This window comes from Rhinopithecus roxellana, chromosome 4, assembly GCF_007565055.1.
Source record: "Rhinopithecus roxellana isolate Shanxi Qingling chromosome 4, ASM756505v1, whole genome shotgun sequence".
NCBI lineage: Eukaryota > Metazoa > Chordata > Mammalia > Primates > Cercopithecidae > Rhinopithecus > Rhinopithecus roxellana.
The window spans coordinates 134,466,108-134,492,032 of NC_044552.1; the positions used below are offsets into that span (position 1 = coordinate 134,466,108).

The 25,925-nt window shown below is 39.6% G+C and overlaps 1 long non-coding RNA gene across 1 annotated transcript; it reads right to left on the bottom strand.

Moving 5' to 3' along the window:
* Positions 1–226: 226 nt before the first annotated feature.
* On the bottom strand, positions 227–23,205 carry LOC115897004. The gene is made up of 4 exons (XR_004056970.1): positions 22,617–23,205; positions 7,950–8,093; positions 4,092–4,195; positions 227–450 (listed from the first exon to the last, which is right to left on the bottom strand). It is a non-coding gene; the product is annotated as an uncharacterized LOC115897004 (long non-coding RNA).
* Positions 23,206–25,925: the final 2,720 nt, after the last annotated feature.

A 25,925-nucleotide genomic window follows, 5' to 3' on the forward strand; every position in this document is an offset into this window, starting at 1 on the left:
ACTACATTTTAAAATATATACAGGAATACACTATAATTGACATTTTGACAAAACTTTGGAATGTTCATACATAAATGTCTAAGAAGTCCACAAGATAACCTCAGACTCAAACACTCACTAGAAGGGGCCACAAGACAGTCAATAAAAACCTGTTATATAAAAGGTTATGGTTAGCTACCATAAAAGGACACAGACTTAAATCAGCAAACAAAGATGAATGGGGTGAAGTCCAGAAGCCGAGTATGAGATTCCAGGTGTCTTATACTAGCCCAGTGGAGTCACACAGGGACACAACTCTTCCAGCAACATTGTGTGAAAACACATGCAGAGTCTTGCCACCAGGAAGCTCATCTGAACTTTGATGTTCAGAGTTTTTAATGGTAGTCAGTCCTGTAGATGTGCAGGGCCCACATCACAGATCTCAGCTTCTCAGACTCCAGGTCTCTCACCCTAAAGGAAAAACAGACATTCAACATATATCACAAGGCTAGGAAAAACACATCTAGTCAAATTGGTACAACATGTCCCAAGGCCTCAAGGATATAAAAACACTGTTTTCAGGCAGAATATTGTAAGGGATCAGAGGTTATCTGCAAATAGCTGGCTAAGGGCCAATCCTGAAGATAGATCTTTCTTTAGAATGTGCAGGATGTGAGTCAAACAAGCCTGCTGAGTTAACTCTTTCCTGTCCAATAAACTACATACATGTTTGGTTTCATGAATACAAAATATCATTAATTTTAATGTTGCAGCACAATGGATTGCAATCCTTCCCTTTAAATTTCCCAGTTTTCATTAGAATCACCAAATTTTATGTAACACATTCTTGCATATTACATGCTGCTTAGTAAATATTAAATCAAAAAGATTTTGGCAATATCAACACTAAGGGTTTGTCATTTTGTATATTTTTAAATTACAAATAATAATTTTATATATTCATTGGGTAGAATGTATAATATTTTGATACATGTACACCTTGTGAAATGATAAAATCAGGCTGATAACATATCTACCACTTCACATAGCTATCATGTGTTTGTGGTGAAAACATTTAAAATGCCCTCTTTTAGCAATTTTTAAATATGCAATACATTATTATTACTATAGTCACCATGCTTTATAGTAGATCATCAGCAGCTATTCCTCCTAACTAAAATTTTGTACCTTTTAACCAATATCTCTCCTTTTCCAATCCACACCTCCCCTCTACCCTCTGGTAAACATCATTTTATTCTCTACTTCTGAGAGTTAGGCTTTTAAGATTCCACATACAAGTGAGATTATCTAGTATTTTTTCCTTCCATGCCTGGATTATGTCACTTAGCATAATGCTCAACATCATTAATCACATGGAAATGGAAATTAAAATCACAAAAAAATCACTTTGTAGTTATTAGAGTGGCTATTATCAAAAAGATAAAAGATAACAAGTGTTAATGAGAATATAGAAAAACAGGAACCCTTATATATCGTTGGTTGGAATATAAATTAGTACAGCCATTATGGAAAACAGTATGAAGTTTCCTCAAAAAACTAACAGTATTACTACCATATACTATACCATATACTGACTACCATATACTAACATATATGTATATAACTATCACATACATATACCATATACTAACAGTATAACTACCAGTAATCCCACTACTGGAGAGATATATATAGTAATTGAATTAAGTATATCAAAGAGTTATGTGTATTGTCATGTTTATTGCAGCGTTATTTACAATAGCCAAGAAAAAATTGAAGTGCATATAAATGAATGTATAAATAAAAAGAAAATGTGGCAGATATAAACAATAGAATGCTATCCAGCCTTAAAAAATAAAAATGAATAAATCTAAGTGCATGTTATTTTTGATAGAGATTCTAATGAGCTCAAACGCTCTAACAATGACAAATCATGGATAAACAAGCCGTCCTTTTATTGTAAGCTTCTTCAAATTTTAATAACCTTTAAAAAAAACAATAAAAATAATGACAGAAGCTATGAGAACATTCTTAACTATCTACTAGAAGCTAAAAAGCAAGCATCATAAACATTATTCTTATACAGAAATATTCTAAATACAGTCTAGAAAAAAAGACAAGTCTGTTTGCCATCACTACTGAAATTCTGTCTTTTTTACACACTTTAATAATTAGAGTATTTTTAAGGCTCACAGTAAATTTAATTAGAAAACATAGAGAGGTTCTGTATATGCCACTTCCTCATATATGCAAAGCCTCCTCCACTACAACATCTCCCCACAGAGGGTAACATTTACTACAGCTGATGGACTTGCACTGACACGTCATTATCACCCAAAGTCCGTAGCTTACACCAAGGCTCTTTCTTGGTTTGTGCATTCTACAGGTTTTGACAAATGTTTACTATATTATCAATCATTATAGTATCATACAGAATAGCTTCACTGCCCTAAAAAACCTCTCTGCTCTGACTTTTCATCCCTCACTCCCCGCACAAGCCCTAGCAACCAATGATTTTTTCATTGTCTCCACAGTTTTGCCTTTTCCAGAATGTAATATAGATGGAATCATACAGCGTATAACTTTTTCATATTGGTTTATGTCACTTACTGATATATATTTAAGTTTCCTCCATGACTTTCCATGTCCCAATGGCTTTTTATGGCTTGATAGTTCATTATCTAGATGTGCTACAGTTTATTTGCCCATTTGTTACTGAAACGCCAGGGGTTTGGTCTAGGTCCTGTTGCTTGCCACAGAGAAAGCCAAGGAGGGGTAAGGAATTATGATGAATGAGAAATCTGCTGTCTCATTGACTGGTTGCAGTGATCTGGTAAGTTACAATTATTTGGACTATCAGATATTAGTATTATTTAGATGAAAATCATTCCACTATTTAAAAACATATTTCCCCATATCATAACTCCTTCTTAACTGGAAATGACCTAGATAATCTAGTGACTATCCAAAACAATTTTAAGATTTTAAATTAGACAAAAAGTTTACCAACAGCATTTATCCCATCTACGTTTCATTCATTTTTAGCCATTTATCTAGATTACTCATGAGAACTCAGATACTAGACAAAGCTAGTCATTATCTCCTTGCTAGCCATTTTTATACCCTGTGCATATTAGGTATTCAGCTATGTAAGAAACTTAAGTACATAGATATTTTCACCAGTCACTCAGAAGAGTCAGTTGTTTTCATTAAACTAATAGCATTAAATTAGTTTTGTTTATCAAAAAGACCACACAGCAATTACTTTGGATTTGGCTAGGTTTGTAGTTTTATAACCTTCTGTGTCAAATCCTGACACCTCAAAATATCTAGCAAACACAAATATAAAACCTAGATAAAAAATGCATGCTGACCATTCCAAGGACACTTTTATTTTAATCTCACCAATAATTTTAAACACAGCTTGTTTATTAAAGATTTACTTACGTCACATGCCCTTGAAAAGCACTTCCACATATTTACTTAATTTATGAGCATTATTTTATTTATAAACCGATTTGGTAGAAATAACATAATTCATGTCCATATACATAAATACATCTAAACATGTATACCAAAACAAATATCCAATAGCTTTTATCTCAGATCTCTAGCCATACAAACTCACTGGTTTATGAATATGAGAGCAATACAAACTCACTGGTTTATGAATATGCTCACATGGATAAACTTTGTTTGCCCCAATAGGTAATTCAAATGAAGCTGTTAACCAAAATTTTGGGTAAAGCAGTTTCCAAGGCAGTTTGATTTTTAAGACCAAACCTCTCCATGCTCAAAACAACACTGGGGCCAAACACCACAAAAGAACATCACATACTGACCAGACAGGACACTGCTTAGAACAGTGGCATAAAAGCCTGAATGCAGAAACTCCATCCCACTTTGCCAATCAACAGGACACATACAAAAACAATCGCCAGTCATAATCCAACTGCTGCAGCCACTAAGCTCCAAGAGTGTCCAGACTGAAACAAAGTGCTTTCCTCTTTCATTCAGTTGGGCTTGTTCAACTTGCAGATGGGAATTCCTTTAGAATTCCTCAAATCAAGAGGAGCAGAACTTGTTGTCTGGTACCCAAAAAAGACACTCACCCATTCAGATGTGGATGTCAAATTTCAAAGGTTGTTCTTCCTAGGCAATCAGAAATGCAGTTGGGGCCAGAGGGCCACAGAGAGAGAGAGATCAAAATCCATCTCTGGCCAAAAAAAAAAAAAAAAAAAAGTCAGGCAGCTGTTTAGGAGGTCTTCTGAAACTCCTGGCCCTTTGCAGCTGAGCTATAAGTAATACAATCCTGAGCAGGGAATCAAAATTTGTTACTGTCAGGCCTCTGAACCCAAGCTAAGCCATCGCATCCCCTGTGACCTGCATGTATATGTCTAGATGGCCTGAAGCAACTTAAGAATCACAAAAGAAGTGAAAATAGTTCCCGCCTTAACTGATGATATTCCACCATTGTGATTTCTTCCTGCCCCATCCTAACTGATCCCCACCAAGCACCTTGTGACACCGCCCCTGCCCACAAGAAAAAAAAACACCTTTATCTGTAATTTTCCACTACCTACCCAAATCCTATAAAACTGAACCACCCCATCTCCCTTTGCTGACTCCTTTTTCAGACTCAGTCTGCTTGCACCCAGGTGATTAAAAGCTTCATTGCTCACACAAAGCCCGTTTGGTGGTCTCTTAAAACTGACGCACGTAACAGTTACAAAAATGCCAGGGGTTTGGTCTGGGTCCTGCTGTTTGCTCTCACAGAAAGCCAGTCACTTTGATAACAAGTATTGCCAAAGAAGGTTTTATTTGGGTGCTGCAGTCAAGGACAACAGGAGATCAGTCTCAAATCTGTCTCCCCAACTGAATAAAATTATGAATTTATATAGCAGGGAAGAAATATAACTGTATGTGGGAAAACAGAAGTTAGAAAAAGGTAAGGAAGAGGAGTTGGTAAACAGAAATTATGATGTATGGGGGCTCTGGCACCTCATTGTTTGGATGTGGTAATCTGGTGAGTTTCATTTCTTGATACTATCTGCATAGCCTGAGGTCAGTTTTCAGGGGATGGAACTCAGATAAGACAAATGAATGTTCCAAGTTTTATGACTAGGAGGATCAATTTCTACATTTATCCCAAAAATGGTAAACGTCAGTTCTATGGGACAGTTAAGCTGGTTTCACATTCACCTATGAAGGCCATCTTGGTTGCTTCTAAGTTTTGGCAATAATAAATAAAGCTCATATAAACATCCATGGGTAAGTTTCAATGTAGACAAATTTTTAACTTCTTTGGGTAAGTAACAAGGAGTGTGATTGCTGGAAGGTATTATAAGAATGTGGTTACTTTGGTAAAAAATGTCAAAACTGTCTTCCAAAGTAGCTACACCATTTTGTATTCCCACCAGCAATAAATGAGAGTTCTTGTTAGCCCACATTCTCATCAACATTTGGTGTGGCTGGCATTGTGAATTTTGGCAATTCTAATAAATGTGTGGTGGTATCTTTTTTTTGTTTTAATTAGCATATTCCTAATAATATATGGTGTGGAGAATCTTTTAATAGCCTTATTTACTGAGACAGTCAAGTATAAAGGGCTCCCCAGAGAATGTCCAACCGACCTGTGCACTGGGAGAATGGGGCAGAGTCTTGGGAAGTTCATGCTGTTTGCAAGAGGGAGGAGGAGCCTGGCCTCTCCATATCCTGTATGATAATGTGGGATTCAATCTGTGAGATGGGGGCCTGTTAATAGGATCCCCTCTCACTTTGCTGAGAGTATTTTTCCTTTTCACTCAATAAATTCAATTGTCCTCATCCTTCTATGTGTCTACAAACCTAATCTTTCCTGGTCGTGTGATAAGAACCCGGGTTTTTACTGAACTGAAGAGAAAGTCCAACATTTTGATGCCCAATGTGGGGCTTGAGAAGGGTAAGTGAGATGATGTAAATCAAAAAATATTTTTCTCTTTTGCTTCTAAGCCTTTTTTCCCTCAAACTTTATCTGAGAGTAGAGGAAACTGTTCCCCGACTCCTCATTGCTCCTGGGGGTTGGGAATGTCAGCCTCAGACCAACCCAGCCTTTCCATGGCCGTTTCCTTCCTTTTTTCAGGACAGATGGGCAAGCGGAGCTCCCTGCCATCCTCTCCTCCCTGCCAGAGCTTGGACACATGGCCCAAGGGCCCCATGAGGCTGACTGGCATTCCCTCCCACACACCCATGGAATCCCCCCTCCCACAGTCAGGGAGTCCAGCTCCATCACATAGCAATTAAGTTTCTCTCCTGGTGCAGGAATCGTTTGCATAAGAATAAGAGGTTCTTCTTCCAGGCATCCTTTTCTCTTCTCTACCCTGTCAGTAGTTGACTTATAAATGAGGATTTTTTTTTTCCCTTTTGAAGACATTTTGCTGGACTGAGAATAATAGGGATCACTGTTTATATTTTCTGTAGAGTTTTAATTGTGAGAAAGAATTTGTGAGGTAAGTCTTAAGTTGTTGCCAATTTGGTGTGCTTTGCGTGTCTTTCTGTATGATCCAGAGCAAACTTTACTGCAGGCCTTCATCCTGTTTACATCCTTGGGGCTGTGGCCTGTAATTCCATAGCAAGTCTTTGTTTAGCCTCTACGCAGCCCATATTCAACCCTGGCTTAGGGAATGAGTCCTTTCTGGTATGATATCTGCATGACCTTTTGCTATTTGTTGATTTTCTTCCCCTCCATGAACCACTTTGGATTGTCCTTTCTCTGAGCCTTTAATAAAGTTTTAAAGCCAGAAATACTGGATGCCTGGCATGGGTAAAGTCAGATAATAAGGGAGTTAAAAGAATTTTCTTAAGGAACACTCAACTTAATTAAAAGTGGATATCCAAGTTATGGTTATATTTAAAGGCCTTTATGTTCTCCTTTTCTTGGCTCTTCTTTTGTGGGAAAAACATTTTTTTTTCTCAGTCAACTGAATTATTTTTATTTATTTTTCCTTGCCAATTTGAATGCATGCATGAGAGGGGAGAGACCTCTGTTTTCCTCATTGAACCCCAGAAGTCAAAAGCACCAGGCAGCCAACAATACAAATAGGAGATTGGCAAATTAAATATCCTATGGGGACTGAGTTTTCTTCTGTCTGTCTGTGTAGTTATATACATGTTGTGTGTGATGTCTATAAAATAACTTTAATTAATTGGCCTAAAGGAAGATATTACTTGGATCAAGTATTTTTTAAAGGGAAGATAAAAGCTGTGGTACCTTTCAGTTCCCATGACTTTAACGTTTGAGAAATAAAAACAGCCTTAAAGATTATTGGCAAAATGCAATGTTGTCAAAATATAAATAGATGGACTAAATTGTGTGGGTTAGGCACTAGGTTCACTAAATATTTTGTTTAAACTGCCTTAATGGTTTTGAGAACTTTTTGATTTGCTGACTTCACAATTGGTAAGGCCTGGGGATATATGGAACTAACCATCCCCTTAATTATGCCGGAATAAGTCAAACCTTGGCTGCACCTACCACATAATCAAAACAACTTACCAAGCTTCACATTAAAGTTAAAAGTTGCTAAAAATTACCATTAAAACATGTAAATGAAACTACTGGAAATTGATTTACATGTAAGGTGTGTAAGAACAGTAAAATATGTTTTTAATAAAAGGTTATAAGAAGGCATAAAAATGTAAATTATTGCCTAGGGTTAAAGAATTGTTTTAAATTAGATAAGATAAAGCTAAAAATTTAAATAAGTGGCGGAATGATTGTAAAAATCTTGCAAAAATTCCATGTATGAACATATTGACTAAATTTAAAAAGGTATTATATATTTTTTCTGTAAATTGAGCATTAAAATAAAAGCACAACAAGGTACACTTAAAGCGCTAATCTGCTCTTTAGCAACAATTTGTAAAGGGTTATGAAAGGTTTTTGATTTTTAAATTTCTGAGTCATTGTTTTGGCAAAATAAATAACTTACGGTAATCTGGAATTCTATTTCATAACATCAAATGTTTTAATCCTCTAACATATTTAATATGCTTCCCAAAAATCAAACTTCAGTTTCAAAATTGTCTTTCCTGACACCTGGCTTTCAGATGCTTCAGAAGGGCTCCTGGAGTATCTGGAAAAAAAGATAAATGGGATTATTTGACATGTTTAGTTACATGGGATTGCCAAAATGGTGTTCAATCTTCTTTAGGTTATATTTTGGTGAATAATACTAATAAATGTTCCAGAATTGTGTGGGATTTCTAAAATTCTAATGTCTAAGTAATACAATCATAATTAAATTTGTTAAGTTATTGTAAATCAAGGAGATAACCAAACTTTGTCAATTGCGTTTCTAACTGTAACTACCCTGGACATTTTGTTATTCATAGATAATTATTGTCTTGTTTAAATCCTTTTCAAAGGATGGTTTATAATAAGCTATAGAACTTTCACAGGTGCTTTCAAATACAGGCTTTGATAACTTTGGAGACTGTGACATTGGAATAAAGGAAAATGTACAGGACTCATGAAGAGCTGAAATGTTCATGGATATCAAGCAACACAAGAGCTAATTGAATGAACTCAGGAATGGAAGCAATCTTTTCTTTTTTACTTTTGCTTGGAATATTGCTGATCCTTGCTTTGATTTTCAGAGTCAAGGAAACTTATTTTTAACTACTTACAGCATTTGATTTTTGAGTAAGGTATACTCTTGTGAAGAAAATCTGGAGCATGTTTGTTTCTCTCTGCCTGGTTTCCCTAGAAATTGGAAACTATCTGTGAGTGTTCTTAACTTACTGCAACATAGTTGCTTGCATCAGTGCAATAGGAATCTTTTTTTTTTTTTTTTTTTTTTTTTTTGTTCTTTGCAATAAGATGCAATTGGAGAAACTGGTTGTTTTACCAAGGCTTTGACTGGAAGGGTATGCTTTAAAGAATCAAGCTCATCTTGCAGAGGTGATACAAGCCCCTTGGGGAAAAAACAGGCTTCATACACTTGTCCACACAGTTCCTGTACAGGATTCCTGACCTATGCTCAGTAAGTAATGTCACTTTCTAACAGACCCAGGAATTCCAAGTTTATCATGGGACCTTAAGAAGAGAGGATCTTCCAACTGACAGGTATTTGAGGATGCAAAACCATGGCTGTGCTTGGCATAAAAATGTCTTATTTGAGATTCTTTGTGAAACAGAGTGCCATCAAAGTCAATCTAAAAGACCCACGTAGAAATAGTTATTCTTTCTGAAATTTATGCAAAAAATAAGGCCAAGTATATGTGTAAAATCTATTTTGCAAACAACTCAGTCCTATCATGACTTTTTTTTTTTTTTTAAACAAAAATGAGGACTGGAGATAGATACGTTATTTTTCAAAACTTATCATACCTTGTCATTAAATTCTAAGCTCATTAGTTGTTTTTAAGTTTTTGCCTACATTTTTAGACTAATTCTTCTTGTTCCTGTGAACCATCCAGCAATCTTGATGTGGCTCGGAAAGAACAAAAAGGATGGGTAATGTAGAAATCTGGATCAGTATTCTAGTTCTCAGCAATTATCCTGCAAATCCTGCCAGGTAAGGGGAGTAAATAGGGTGCCTATCACCCAGGGGTTTCCTCTGGGGAAAGTAAGACCAAGAGAGTTAACAAAAGCCAAGCACCATGCACCACAATCTTAACAAGCATAACTATAGCCACATATTTTTGGGGCATGTCACAAGACATCCTTTCCTCTCCCTTGTTGGAGGAAGACTCAATTCCACAGTTGCACCTTAGCATTAGGCTTAGGATAAGGAGTCCATGCAATGCCCGCCCCCCGCAACCTGACATATTTTTGTCCCAAACTGAATTCTAAGCTTTGGGTCAAAACTCCAGGAAAGAAAACTCAATCTGAGGTATCCAGAGGCAGACAATAACAGAAGTTAAGAGACACAGTGCCGGTGAGCATGACTGATTCCTGCTCATTAAGCCAAGCTTCTCATTTCATGGATAAAGGTCATGCTAATACTCATGGCACAAATGAGGTCTAGGGAATTCAAAGATACTGACCATATCTCAGGGGAGATAGGGTATATGTAGATAAGAATGGATACTCCCACCCCAGGCCCTTCTATTAACACAGGTGAAAGCCACTTTAACACCCATGGGTGGTGCCCTGTTGTGCTCACTGGGACTCAGGGATACAAGGACAGAGGAAAGAAAGAGGAATGCCTTACATTTTCTCCCTCACGTGCCTCAGGTATTTGCTAGGAAGAGAAAGGAACCAGTGACACCTGCCTCCCTCCTTCTAGATAAGTATTTATTTATCTTCTCTCTGTACTCCTTTTAAATGCATCATGAACCCCTGGGACTCCTTTGAAAAAATGCCCTATTTTTTTCTTTTTCCTCCTCTGTCCTCTCTTCACAAATAGGTAATTGTGTCTCCATACTATGGGACACTCCCCTCAGCTGCATCCTCCAAACTGGGAAGACTTCGTTTCCCAAACCTCAAACTGGTTGACATAGGATTGGGCTCAGGGCAAGGGAATCCAGAAGTCTGACATGCCAGCAAAAGGTAAACTGTTTTTTACCAGTTGGGCTTTTGACCTATCTCTCCCTGTGCAAACTGGTAAAAGGCCTCAGGACTTCTGAGCTGTCCTTAACAATCCCTTGTTTAATTTTGATACACTTTTTCTAATAACTCAGTCTGTCTCTTCTTGCCTTCAGGACAAAAAACTCCAAATGGTCATGCAACTGGAGCTTCAGACAATGGGCCCTTTTGCTGGGGTCCCTTACATAGGCCTCTGACGGAGCTCTGACTGCTGTTTTTTCAAAACAGTGTGTCTGTCACAGGAGGCAGTTAAGATTGGTCTTCATCCTTATCCTTATATTTACTCTAACAGCAGTTAGATGTACTTCTTTAGAGAGGGGAATGAGATAGCCAAGTAAAAAGGGTTCTCTGTAGATTTCCAACCAGCCTGCACACTGAAAGGAGGGGGTGGGGCCTCAGGAATTTCATGCTCTGTCCAGGGGAGAGGAGCCTGGCCTCTCCAGTTCCTGAATGGTGACCTGGGATTCAGTCTGTGAGATGGGGGCCTGTTAACAGGAACCCCTTCAGTCTGCTGGGAGTCTTTTTCCTTTTCATCCAATGAATTCCATTTTTCTCATCCATCTATGTGTCTACAAACCTAATCTTTTTCTGGTTATGTGACAAGATGCCAGTTTTTAGCTGACCTGAGGAGAAAGTTCTACAACATTACCACCTATGTGTCTACTTTGGTGAGGTGTCTGTCAGGTCTTTTCCTCATTTTTTAATCAGGTTGTTCATTTTCTTAGTGTCGATTTTTAAGAGTTTTTTATTTTTATTTTTTTTTTATTTTGGATAGCAAAGTATTTCATTAGATATGCCTCTTGCAAATTCTCCCAATCTGTGAGAGTCTCCATGTTTTCAAGAAACATTAAATATCTAATTTGTTTTGTAAGTACTTTCCAAAGAAATAAAACAGAATAAATAATAGGACTTTCAAATATTGGAAAGGAAGAAAGGAATCATTGTAATTTGTACTTATACAACAGTCTACAGAGAAACAAGACTTTAGTTGAAAAATCATGATCTCTTAAGTGACATTTCAACATATAAACTCAAGTTTTCTTATTCATCTATATTAATAGAATAATGTAAATAAAAAAGAACAAGAAGGTTTACAAATGCAATACAAGCCTGTAAATCATCTAGTAATAACCCTTATTTGAAATGTCCAAGCCTAGCGTAAAGAAAAATTTGTAGTGAGGAACATATAAGAAAGCTGAATAATGGGAAAATGTGAGATTAATATATTAAAATAGTCGATGTTAGAAATTTTTTTTCACACATTTTTTAAAAAAATAGAATATTTCCACTGGGCGTGGTGGCTCACTCCAGCAATTCCAGCACTTTGGGAGGCCGAGGCTGGCGGATTAAGAGGTCAGGAGATCGAGACAATCCTGGCTAACACAGTGAAACCCTGTCTCTACTAAAAATACAAAAAATTAGCTGGCATGGTGGCGGGCACCTGTAGTCCCAGCTACTCAGGAGGCTGAGGCAGGAGAATGGTATGAACCTGGCAGGTGGAGCTTGCAGTGAGCCATGATCCAGCCACTGCATTCCAGCCTGGGCGACAGAGCGAGACTATGTCTCAAAAAAAAAAATAAAAAATAAAAAAAAATCCAGGTGTGGTGGCGGGTGCCTGTAGTCCCAGCTACTCGGGAGGCTGAGACAGGAGAACGGGAGGCTGAGGCAGGAGAACGGTGTGAACCTGGGATGTGGAGCTTGCAGTGAGCAGAGATCACGCCACTGCACTCCAGCCTAGGCAGATGACTCTGTCTCAAAAAAAAAAAAAAGAATATTTCAAAAATGCCATTTGAGGTAAATTTCTCAAACTGGAAAAGTTACTTTTCATTTGGAAGAGGAAACACTTTTAGAAGAACAGTGAAATTCTTAATTTACAAAGTTTTCAAGACTAGCATAAGGGACAAGTCTTCAAAAGTAAAGAGCTTAGAAGGTACTAAACCAAATTAATTTAAAAAATCTTAATTATCAGGTATCAAAATATGCTGGGTAAAACAATTTGATGTTGGTGTTGGAAAAAAATGCAGAAAAAAATGAAATAAAGTAACCATATTAAAACAAAGTTTATATATGTATACATAAACATGTGCACACATACACATGTAAAAAATCTAAAGGTATTAAAAGTCATAAAAGAAAGTAGAAGATAAAATATATTAATCTGCAGTTAGATAAAATGTTCTAAAAATCACTAAGGATAGATGACTTCAAGTATATTCAAAAATCTGTGTGACAAAGTACATCATCATAACATTAAAAGATAAATATTGAATAAGAAAAATAGAAAATTATTCTAAAATTGGTAAAGTTAAATATGAAATATTTTGGCAAAGGAAATGAGTAGATAATTAGAAGAAAGAACATAAATGGCTAAATGAACACCATGAACATATTTTGCCTTACTAGTAACAAGAAAATGCAAATTGAAATCACAAAAATATAACATGTTACTCCCATTACGTTGGTAATAATTATAAAATTCTGTAATATCCCCTATTGGCAAGTGTTGAAATTGTCATTCTTTACACATGAATATTGAGAGAGTAAATTAATACAATTATTTGGATGGAGAAGTTAGTAGTTTTTCTCAAAATACGCATATAATAGGAGCAAAGAGGGAAAACTACGCCCTTCCTCCTCTGAAGGTTCACTCAATGTGAACCGACAAAGGCAGATTAAGTGGAGAAAAAGGCATACACAGTTATTTTAACAGGCATAGTATGCAGGAATTGCAGGAGAATGATTACCCAATAAACCCACAGGGTAAGATGCTGATATGCCCTTTTTCATAGGGGAAGTGGAGATGGGGTATATAAAAATAAATGATTTATAGGGGAAATGAGTAGACCCAATTGTCAGATAATGTTAAGGAGGTAATGCTCTTTGGGAACTGAATGTGACCGGAGAACAAACAATTGGTTTGGGACGAAGTTTGTCTGAACTCTAGATGTAAGGTTTACTTTTCAGTCTCTTTCTCTGTGACATGGGTTTTAATCTTCTCTGGTTAAGGAAGGTAATTGTGTTTCTCTTTGAGAATCTGGTTTCTACACAGGTAATGGAACTTCAGAGAATATCCTGTGCTTTGAGAAAGACAGTATGAACTGAGAGATGGGGTAATGGGAGGATGGTCAGAGGCCTTGAGGCTGCTTTGTTTGTTTGTTTGTTTTTAGAAGGAATCTTGCTCTGTCGCCCAGGCTGGAGTGCAGTGGTGCAATCTCCGCTCACTTCAAGCTTCCACCTCCTGGGTTCATGCCATTCTCCTGCCTCAGCCACCAGAGTAGCTGGGACTACAGGTGCCCACCACCACACTCGGCTAATTTGTTGTGTTTTAGTAGAGGTGGGTGATTTGTTTTTCTAAGACCACCAGAGTGGGCACAAAAGAACCAGCGAGCAGCAAGGGTAGGAGCAAAACTGCAAATTTATTTTGGTCACCTAGCTTCAGGGAAGAAGGTAGGTAGGGAGAGGTCTGTCGGCCTCCAGCAAAGGAGGCCAAGAGAGTCGCCCAGTGAGCTCTCGGACGGAGTTCCTGCAGTCCCGACAAGAGTGGGGGGCTGGGAAGTCTGCGCGGCACACTGGCCGGGAGCGGCTTTTCTAGGAGTCGGAGGGCAATAGGCGGGGTACGGGCGTGTTGGGGGCGTTCTGCAGGTGCGACCAGGTAAATCTTGGTCTCTTCGGATTGACGTCACCTGGCGCATGCCTGGTTGGTCTTCCCCCTCCTGGGCGCCGGTGCATTTTCGTGCGCCCGGGAAAAGTTGGTGATGAAGAACCCGGAAGTGCGCCATCTTGCCTCTATTTGTCCAAACAGTCCAACCTTTTATTGATAATAGTGATAAGGGGTGCCATGGTCTGTCTGGCTACTTCCTGCTGTTAAGGGGTGTCGTTAAGGTCGGGGCTTATGGTTGGTATTTGGACGTATGGATGAAGAATAAAATAAGGCACAGTATTAGTATAGGAATGAGGAATGGAAGCATTTGTTGGAATACGGGCAAAACCCAGAAGGAAGGTCCCGGCAAGGTTGGGGAGTATGAGATAGTTAAGAAACTTTAGTAAGTTTGAGGCGAGTGGGGGAAAGTTGAACTGATTTCTCAGCCTAGTAAGGGGGTAGGGCATGAGGGTATAATGAGGAACGAGTGCACAAAGTAGTTGTTGGCCAGGCAGCAATTAAGGAGTGGAGTCTTTCGTGGAGTGGATGGCTTTCCGCTTACTCCTAGTACAGAGATATTGGATGGAAGGCTAGGTCCAGAGAAGGACGGCAAAACAGAATAGGTAGCCTTGCTGTTGATTAAAAAATTAATTGTCTTACCCACTACCAGGAGAGTTACCCGTGGCTCGGCGAGGGTGATTGGGGTCCCCGAGTCTCAGCACCTTCAGTTATTGTCGTCCAGATGTAGGAGCTGGAAGGAGCTCCCAGATCCTGGGAAAGGGGGTCACGTGGAGACGCGGCACCTGTTCTCAGGGTGGGGCAATCAGACTTCCAGTGTCCTCCCTGCTGGCAAGCAGGGCAGGGGGTTGCTGGTGGACAAGGGTTAGGACATTCACTGGCCCAATGTCCTGATGCCTTGCACTTATAGCAAGGCTGCGTTGGGGCTCGGGGACCCTGCGGACACCTGTTGGCATAGTGTCCTGCCTTGCCGCACTTATAGCAGGCTCCTTTTGTAGCCTTGGAGTCTGCGGGGTGTGTGCTCTCTGGCCTGGGGTTACGACTGGGCTGTAAAGCCGCTGCTAGGAGCTGTAACTTCTGTTTGAGGCGAGCCTGCCGTCTCCTCTCTGGAGTTATAGACCTTAAAGGCTAATTTAACTAGGTCTTGTATTGGTGCCTGAGGACCATCCTCTACCTTTTGAAGTTTTTTACGAATGTCAGGAGCTCCTGTCCGCGTCTCCACGTGACCCCCTTTCCCAGGATCTGGGAGCTCCTTCCAGCTCCTACATCTGGATGACAATAACTGAAGGTGCTGAGACTCGGGGACCCCAATCACCCTCGCCGAGCCACGGGTAACTCTCCTGGTAGTGGGTAAGACAATTAATAAGACGCCAAAATGGTGGCCCCCGTGGGGGACGCCGGATCCAACCGGGTATATTGGGTTAGAACCTCAGTCAGCCTTTGCGAGAGGTAGCTGGGGCGGAGGGGGGTAGTCAGAGTACAGGTACTCTGTACTTAAATAGGTAGTCAGCCTATTTAAGAATGCGGCTGGATTTTCTTCTGGATTTTGAACAATTTCTTTTAATTTGTTAAAATTTACAGTTTTGTTTGAGGCTGCCTGCATACCAGCCAACAAACACTGGACCATTATGTCTTGCCTACGGCGCCCAGGCTGGCCTGCTTGGTAGTTCCAGTCTGGGTCTGCCGAGGGGACTGTTTGCTCCCCTAGTGGGATGGCGGCGTCAGTTAAATGTAGTTGGTTGGCCTGCTGCCTGGCGGCCGCTAGGATGCACTCTTGCTCCTCAGGGTTTAGGGTGGAGGTTAGGATAACCTGGAGGCCATGCAAAGTTAAGTCATAGGCCTGACAAAGGTATCTAAATTCCTTTATGTATATGGTAGGATTAGCTGAGAAATCACCTAAATGCTTCTCAATTTTGGAAAGATTGGCCAGTGAAAAAGGGACATGTACTCTGACTACCCCCCTCCGCCCCAGCTACCTCTCGCAAAGGCACTAACACTGTAGGAGGGTGTGGGCACAGATAGGGGACTCAAGACAGCCAGTTGGGGGCCCCGAAGGAGGCACGGGACCGAGTGGATTACTAGTAGATAAGGAGGAGGAAGGAGGAGTCTGGATGGGGGAGGAGGAGGAGTCTGAGCAGGAATGGAGGGGGTGGAGAGAGCGGGGAGAGAAGGAGGAGTATAGGGCAGATCGGGACAAGAGCGTAAGGCCCAAAAGCCTTGTATGTAATTAATTTCGGACCACTTGCCTCGCCGCTGGCAGAAATTGCTGAGGTTGATCACGCCACAGTGGAAAGGAAAATTAACCGCTTCCTCCTAAGGTCTTGTTCGAGCTGTAAGGTTTTTAAATTGGCTAGGAGGCACCCTAAGCAGGTGCTCTTTGGAAATTTGGACTGGGGGTTTCCCATTTTTTCCCTCTTTACTTACACAATGGACACAATGGAAATGGAAGTGGATCTCTGCCTGACTTCAAAGCGTCCTTTGGAACCAGCAGAGACAGACTGGAGGCTCATGGAGCCAAAGTGGAGATTACCTTCAGGCGGACGTCTCTGTCCTGAATGGGTCTACATGGTGGCTCAAAACTGGGCCTCGGACCTATGCAGGATTTTTGGCCGAGGGAGGTAAAGAGGAGACAAGGGCACTTACCCCAGAGAGGCCGTGAGAGTGAGGGAAGCGGGTCTCAGGTACTGGTCCGTCTGCAGCATGGAAGCAGGAGGAGGTTCCTCAACCCTTAGAGGCCTGAGGAGGGGTCTCCTCCCGGGTTTGGCACCAACTGATTTGTTTTTCTAAGACCACCAGAGCGGGCACAAAAGAACCAGCGAGCAGGCAAGGGTAGGAGCAAAACTGCAAATTTATTTTGGTCACCTAGCTTCAGGGAAGTAGGTGGGTAGGGAGAAGTCTGTCAGCCTCCGGCAAAGGAGACCAAGAGAGTCACCCAGTGAGCTCTCGGATGGAGTTCCTGCAGTCCCGACAAGAGTGGGGGGCTGGAAGTCTGTGCGGCGCGCTGGCTGGGAGCAGCTTTTCTAGGAGTGGGAGGGCAATAGGTGGGGTACGGGCGTGTCGGGGACGTTCCACAGGTGCGACCAGGTAAATCTTGGTCTCTTTGGATTGATGTCACCTGGCACATGCCCAGTTGGTCTGCACCTTCCCGGGCGCCGGCTGCATTTTCGCGCGTGTGGGAAAAGTTGGTGATGAAGAACCCGGAAGTGCACCATCTTGCCTCCGTTCGTCCAAACAGTGGGTTTTCACCATGTGAGCCAGGATGGTCTCGATCTCCTGACCTCCTGATCTGCCCGCCTCAGCTTCCCTAAGTGCTGGGATTATAGGCATGAGCTAATGCGCGTGGCCAAGGATTTTTTTTTAGTTTTATATTTTGGGGTATCCTTTTCTGAGCCCTAACAATAGCCAATTTTAGTTCAAGATGACAGGGAGCTCTCGTGCTTTCTTTTCTTTCCTGCTAAAAGTATCATTTATATCAAAAGGAGAAGGTGTCTAAAAAAGGAATGAATGTATAAAGGTACTGAAAACAATAAAAGATACCTCAGCAAATCAGGTATTATGAACTTTGGGTAGAACAAAGAATTAGTGCAATAAAATTGATTAACTCAAAGCTTAGGTGCATGGAGCACTGGGCATGTAAAGATAAAGCTGAAATTCAATAGAGCCTCCATGGAGCACCAGGGGACCGGCAGCCAAAGTAAAGGGCTGGCGAAGTGGTTGTAGAATCAATTTGGGATTTCTCTCTCACTGGCCCCCTACACACACATCTACTATGCACAGTCATGTCCTTCCACTATTAGCATTTACTTCCAGTTGAAGACAGAAAACTAATTTCTATATAATGAAGCCAACTGTTGGCAATGGGCAAGTGGAGGCTGGAACTTCCAGAGCGAGGGTTGATGTTACATCCAAGCTTGGCATTTGGAGCTGAAAGTCCATTCTCTTGAATTTCTTGACATTTGGTCCTGTTTAGTATAACCTGTCAAGACACACACACACACACACACACACACACACACACACACACATACACACAAACACATCTCCTCATTCAAAAATTAATCTGGAAAGAAGCCAATCTGAAAAGGCTAAATACTATATGATTCCAACTCTATGACATTCTATAAAAGCCAAAACAAAACAGGCAATGAAAAGATCAGTGGTTGCCAGTGGTTGGGGGTTGGGTGATAAATGGGTGGAGCACAGAGATTTTTAGGGCACTCTATATAATACTATAATGTGGATCTATGTCACTACACATTTGTCCAAACTCAGAATGTACAGCACCAGGGGTGAACCCTAATGTAAACAATGGACTTTGGGTGATTATGATGTGTCTATGTAGGTTCATCAATTGTGATAAATGTACTGTTGTGGTGGGGGATGTTGAAATGGAGGGAGGCTATGCATGAATGGGACAATTAAGGGGAGTATACAGAAAATCCCTATGCCTTTTTCCCAATTTTATTGTCAATCTAAAACTACTCTAAATAATTATTAAAAATTAATCTGTTAATTGTGTAGGAAACTGATTCCTAATGCTTTAATTAATTGAGCAAATCTTTTTTCATAAATATGATCAGGTATCATCAGGCAAATGAGGAAAACCAACAGCAAAAATATAAATAATCAACATAAATGATAGAAATTTGTCTAAGAAGCAAGGCACAGTGGCTCACACCTATAATTCCAACAGTTTGGGAGGCCGAGGTGGGCAGATCACCTGAGGTCAGGAGCTCAAGACCAGCCTGGCCAATACAGTGAAACCCCATCTCTACTGAAAACACAAAAATTAGTCATGCATGGTGGCCTGTGCCTGTAATCCCAGCTACTCAGGAGGCTGAGTCAGGAGACTCCCTTGAACCCTGGAGGAGGAGTTTTCAGTGAGCTGAAATCACACTACTACACTCCAGTCTGGGTGACAGAGTGCAACTCTGTTTGGAAAGCAAGAGAGAGAGAGAGAGAGAGAGAGAGAGAGAGAGAGAGAGAGAGAGAGAAAGTAAGAAAGAGGAAGGAAGAAAGGAAGGAAGGAAGGAAGGAAGGAAGGAAGGAAGGAAGGAAGGAAAGAAGGAAGGAGGGAGGGAGGGAGGGAGGGAGGGAGGGAGGGGTAGGGGAGGGGAGGGGAGGCAGGAAGGGAGGGAACAAAAGGAAGGAAAGAAAAATTGTTGAAGAAACACACTTAAACAATTTACTGAAAAGAAGGAAATGGCAAGAACAACAAAAAATCTAAGTAACTCTCAGAAAGATTTAAAAATCATGCAATCAATCAGAGAAGTAAGAATAATATAAAAACAAAACAAAGAAAAAAATAAGATAAAAACATATGATAGCCATGTTCTAGGCTCAAAATATTTGCTGTATAGTATAAGATGAAAATATTTGCTTTACTGGGTACTGTCTGGCCTGCTTCCACCTCACTAATATTAAGCTTGGCCTAAGAAGATGCCTTAAGAGTTACTGCATGGATCCACCATTGTTCCTCTCACACTGCCGTGAAAACAGAAGGTCTCATATAACTGGCTGTATCTTCATCCTGGGTCCAGAAGGAAACAAGACACATAGAACCAGAGCCAGCATGTAGCACTTAACCAAAAGTAAGCCACTGTTTGTAAGCCACTAAGATTTTAGAGCTATTTGTTACCTCGATGTAATACAGAGAAAATTTGGCAACATAAACATTTAAATAAACATTAAGAGAAAATGTCATGCAAATTATCCAACAATTAGGACCAAAAGATGAAGAGATAAAATATATGTGAAAAAAAGCTAGAAGTCATGGAAGATCAATTCAGAAAGTCACTATCACATAATAGGGTACCAGAGAGATGCATCAAAGAAATTTAAAAAGTGGAGGGAAGTTGTCACATGAAAAATATTTGCTAAGTCTAGAGAAAGGCACAAGCCTTCCAATAATAAAAACCACAAAATAGCAAATAGGATTTCTTTTAAGTACTTACATTCATAAAACTTCAAGGAAAAAATGAAGAGCGTAAAATGTTACAGAGAATAAAAAGCAAAATAATTACAAATAGCAGATATAAGACCAAAACAGCTTTTTAAGTATTAGATGCTAGAAGATAATCAGCTAAGTTTTCAAGTTTTTAAGGGAAAAATATTTTTAACATAACATTTCTATGCCCAAGCAAACAACAATAAAACATGGGGTTGGGAGGAAGAGGGGCGAGCAGAACATGGGATTGGAGATACAATGGACCTATAATAATTCTGAAAGAATAACAAAATGAACTTGGAGCATGACAAATGATAATTGTGAAGTAAGACTAGAAATAATTTAGTACATGCAAGGCCATTTAACAAGTATGGTGACCTGGAGACTATTAATAATATGGAGAAGTGTGTTTCTTTCATTTGCCCTTCTTTCAATAAGAAAATGAAAGATAATTCAAAATTCAAGAGAAAAATCATCAGGCAAGAAAAGCATGGCACAAATATAAACCTTAAAATTATATGGCTTGAAAAAATTTTTGGAATATGAGAAAAATCATCTCTTTAACTTTCATATTTAAAACATAGCACTGACTATATGTCTATAGTGTTGGTTTTATAGTGTACTTTGACTTAGATTCTGGGTGGGTGTAGTAGTAGAGACCCGTATGATTTCCTCAGCTGTAATCAGTGACACTGGTGTCTGTGAGATCCTCAGTGGCTTAGACTGTAGTTGTTAACAAAGATTATAGTGAGGCTTTGCTGTGGACAGAGACACCAAGTGGGCCAGTCCTCAGGCATGAGTGTGGCAGCTGTAGGTGGGCTGAGTCTGTCCTCAGTCTCCCGGATGGCATGTGCAGGCACCAGCAATAGTTGACAGAAAGGGATGATGTGGAGACCCCTGAATGATACACATAGGCAGTAGCAGTGGTGGCAGGTGAGGCAGACCTGTCCTCAGGTTCCCTGATACTGCACACAGGTGCCAGCTGTGATGGGTGGGCATACCCACAGATGGATCAGACACTGGCAGCAATACCAGTGGGTGGGGCAGTCTTATCCATAGTCCCTGGATGACGCATGCCAGCAGTGGCACTGTTGGGCAGGGAGGGCATGTCATCAAGTCCATGGATAGTGTACATGGGCACTTTCAGCAGCACGTGGGGTGGCTTGATGCCTGGGCCTCTGGCCGTGTGTGGACACCAGCAGCAGGCAAGGGAGGGCAGCCCTCAAACCTGGGGATTGACCCACTGGATGATGCACATGGGTGCTGGCAGTGGCACACAGGGTGGGTGATATAGTTTGGCTGTGTCCCCACCCAATCTCATCTTGAACTGTAGCTCCCATAATTCCCATGTGTGTGAGAAAGGCCCAATGGAAGGTAACTGAATTATGAGAACAGGTCTTTCCCATGCTATTCTGGTGATAGTGAATACATCTCATGAGACCTGATGGTACCCACATGTACCATGGTTTTATAAAGGGGAGTTGCCCTGCACAAGCTAACTTTTCTTTTGTCTGCCTCCATGTGAGATGTGACTTTCACCTTCCATCGTGATTGTGAGGCCTCCCTAGACAAGTGGAACTGTGAGTCCATTAAATCTCTTTCTTTTGCAAATTCCCCAGTCTCGGGTATGTCTTTGTCAGCAGCGTGAAAATGGACTAATACAGTGGGTCAATCCTCAGCCCCACAATGACTTGCACAAGCACTGGCAGCTGCAGTGGAGTACAGGGTGGGACTCTCCTCAGACCCCTGGATAGTACATGTAGGTGCCAGCTGTAGCTAGTGTGATGGGTCAACCTGCAGGGCCTTGGACAACATTCATGGGTGCTGGCAGTTGTGGACAGGTCAAAGGCATTATTTTCAAGTATATTTTATGTATCGACTCTTTTAATCTTCCCCACAATCATCCATGAAGTAGCTATTATTTTTACCATAAGGATATAAAAATTGACACACAGAGAAGCTATGTAACTATGTCTGAGGTCTCATAGCTGGTCAACTGTAGAACAGAAATTTAGAACCAGATAACATGAGCTAGAGCCCTCTCTCTTAATCACTAAGCTGTAATGCCCATAATGAGCACAAATGACTGCAACCATAACATTGCCTTTATAGATTATCAAGAGTGTCATCTACTCTTTATGATGGTGCTCTTTGTTTTTCTTCCCTGAGGATTCTCCAGAGACCGATTATCTCTGCCTTCAGAACTTCCTTGAACAATAGCCAGCTAGAGATTTACCCACACAGCGGGAGAATGCTATTTTGCAAGATTTCCTGAACAGCTTAAGTAGAAGAGGCAGTGTGTCATTTGTATTTCTAAATGGGAGTTTGCGGAAATTTTAGGAGAGTCAGCTTATAAAAACAACAAGTATTAGGTTGGTACAAAAAGTAATTGCAGTTTTTACCATTACCCTCAAAGGCAAAAACCACAATTACTGTTGCATCATCCAAAGACTTATTCTTACCATTAAAGAGGAGTCATGCTCTGGTTCCTTTCCTCTTCTCATCTGCCCTCTGCACCTTCAAAGAAAACATGATCTAAAAAGCTGACCTACTTTTTTAATGCAAGTCTTGGCTAAATACTCCAATCTGTTCTGTGTCAACATTCCCTTCTTAGAATTTTTGGGAAGAATTTCACTTTAATCCTTCAAATTATCTTCTGAAATTATTATGTTGGTGTCAGCTGATGGCAACATCCCCAAACAGCCAGAGACAGAAGATCTATGAATCAGTCAACATTCATATTGTTTAAACATTATGATTTTAGAATTTATATTCTACTCTGTCCATTAAAACTTTCAAGGAGAAAGTTTCATGTGGAAAGTAGAGAAACTGAATACATACTTGTATGGTGATCTTAGATTTTTTTTTTTTTTTTTTTTTTTTTAGCCCTCACTAATATAGGTCAACGTTATGTTTATACCTTATCACAAAATAATTTTATTTTATAGCAGTGGGAACGCTGAGTAAAAAATGTTTTCTTTGATGACAAAGTTCATTAAGCCCATTGTTCTAAAGCCACAAAACGGTACTATAAGCATTAGAAAATGGATGTAAATGTCCACTCACACTTATTTCTTCTTTGTTTATACAATTAGCATTTTTTTCTCAACCTGAGCTGTCAAACAGAAAATATTTTCATTAAAACAGGGTGAGTCTTGTAAGCATTTCTCTCCTAATAGGATCTGCTACCTTTTAACTTGGATTTTAATTTTCTTAATGAACCCATCTTTCCTTTCCTAACCAAGAATCTTAGACAAATCAGTTGATTTAAACTCAGGATATGAAACAGGGGATCATTGATTTTCTCCATTGGGAATTACTTTGCATTCCACGCTAGGTATCTTATTACTTCACAGAATGCACATGGATTCAGAGATTTGTTGATGTTGTTTGCAAGCAATCTCTGTTTAGTGTGGATAGGGATGCAATATGGTTGTATAAAGTCCCACTACTATTTAGCTTTAATTTAAAGAATGATAGAACAAAGGAAATATTCTGTTGAGTTATTTAATAATACTGCTTGTGGGATAACTAGGAGAGGTCCTTGGGGCTCACCTTTGAAGTTGCCTCCTGAAACAATTTCAGTTTAGCTGACAGAATAAGCCCTGCAATGTTCAATATTCTGGGGAAGCTGCTTCAACTACTTTACATTGCTTGCATATCATTTAAACCAACATGTCATTCACTTATTTGGGAAACAAATAATAATCCTTCTGTTTGTATACCCGATCCCATTCACCAATTTGTAAGATAGCAGCAATCCAGCAATTTTCTAGGTGTAATCAGAAGGCTACAGCAGAAGTGTTAAATGGGGTTTCTCACCTTTCTAATGGTATAAAAACACTCACACCTCAGGTTTTTTAATAATCATCTATATTAAGCAAAAGTAAGTGAAGAACGGAGAAGTACTTTAAACAGGTGAGAAGTTATAGTAACATAATGCATCTAAAAAAATTAGGGTAGAGAAGATGGCTCAGATATCACCTCGTCACACCAAAAACAAAACTGAAACAAACAAACTAGTTATTTTCTCGATGAATCTCTGTTTGACTCTTCTAAAACTGACATTATCACAAACACATTGCCAAAGAGATAACTGCAAAGGAATGATTTCCATTGACTAGTCGTAAAAACCTCTTTCCTGCATTCTAACATAAACTTTCAAATGTTGAGTAGGCACGTACATTTCTGAATTCTGTCTTCTATTTTATTCAATATCTCCATCTCTCCTGCCCCTAAACAGCTTATGTTCCAGACTCTTCCATATTAATTAAAGATACTATTCACCTAAATTCTACTTTCTTTTTCTTATCTCCTCGATTACAATTCAGCGGCATGTCTTTTTGAGCTGCAGTTCCTAATATGGATTAAGTGTACTCCTCTTTCTGTTTCTGGCTTGCTTGGCTTCAATTACAAAAGAAAAAAGGCCTAAAATACAAATTGTATTTATTTAAGATAATTCTGAATGATAATGGAACTAGAGTTAGCAAGCAAAAATGGCTTTTGCAGTGGCATAAACAAAATATAATAAGTCATTAGCATGAGAAATCTAAAAGAAAATAAGACAATTTGGAGGTAGAAGTAACATGTTTGGGTAGCTGAATTTGGGGACTTAGAAGAGGAATAACTTATTAATGACATCTAGACAGTATAAGCTATCACTGCTTAATCAGGCCAAAACAATATTGCACTGTGTATGCATATCATATTTACTTTAAATAAGTATTGGAATAGCTGGGAAAGTCTCCAAAATTTAAACCGCAATTAAAACTACTGTTTCTGAGTATCAGGACTTGTATATCCTCCAAGTTATTCAAAATTTCTCACCAAAACACTCATGTGATATTCTATGTTTGGAACAGTGTAAAGGCATTTCTCATTGACATCCTTGTAAGTCACATTCTGAACTTTATCCTAAAGCCCTCTTAGTTTGCTTTATAAGGTAAATATCATCATTTGAAAGGCCCTTTATGAAATTAAGTACTGAAGCTTGACATCTTAAAAGTGACTTGCCAATATTAATTATAGCACTAGATCCATATTTACATTTGAAAGATAATTCTATAATTTGACAACACCTAAATAATTGTTTTGTAATACATCTTCATACGTATACTTTACTCTTTGATCCTTTCATAGGGTGCTTTTTATTTCTTCTGAATCTTTTGTTATCTTTCTTAACTCTCTGACCCAGAAGCCAAGGTTCTTTAAGAGTTCTATGTAGGAATAAAAACTAAAGGGTTTAAAATAACGCTCTGAGGTATGTAAAATAAGGGGTGAAATTGTAAGGCTATTAAACATTACAGCTAGGAAATCCAGGATTTTCTGAATCTTGTCCCTCAGACTACAATTATCACCCCGCATATGGTCTTCAAACATACTATTTTTCAGAAGCCACCAGATGATCTCAGGCTTGAGAATTATTAACTCAACCTATAGAACACTACTGTGCCTGACTTTACTATGTAATTTCGTCCTATAATACTTCAGGCTTAAATAGTTTCAAGCTCAAACAGATCATAAAGATATCTCTGTCTTTTAAAACTGAACACTCACCCAGCATTGAAGAGATAGAACCAGAGATAGATATAGAGTAAGAGATGAAAAGTTGAAATGTGGCACCAACATCACCACTACTGACTAATTCCAAGTAGATCATGTGGAGGTTGAGGGTTGTGAGACATCTCAACATTTTTCCATGGAAGAGCAGTCTCTGGCCCTTATTATTCCATCCTGTAGAAGGGAGAAAAGGAAGAGAAAGTCACACCCAT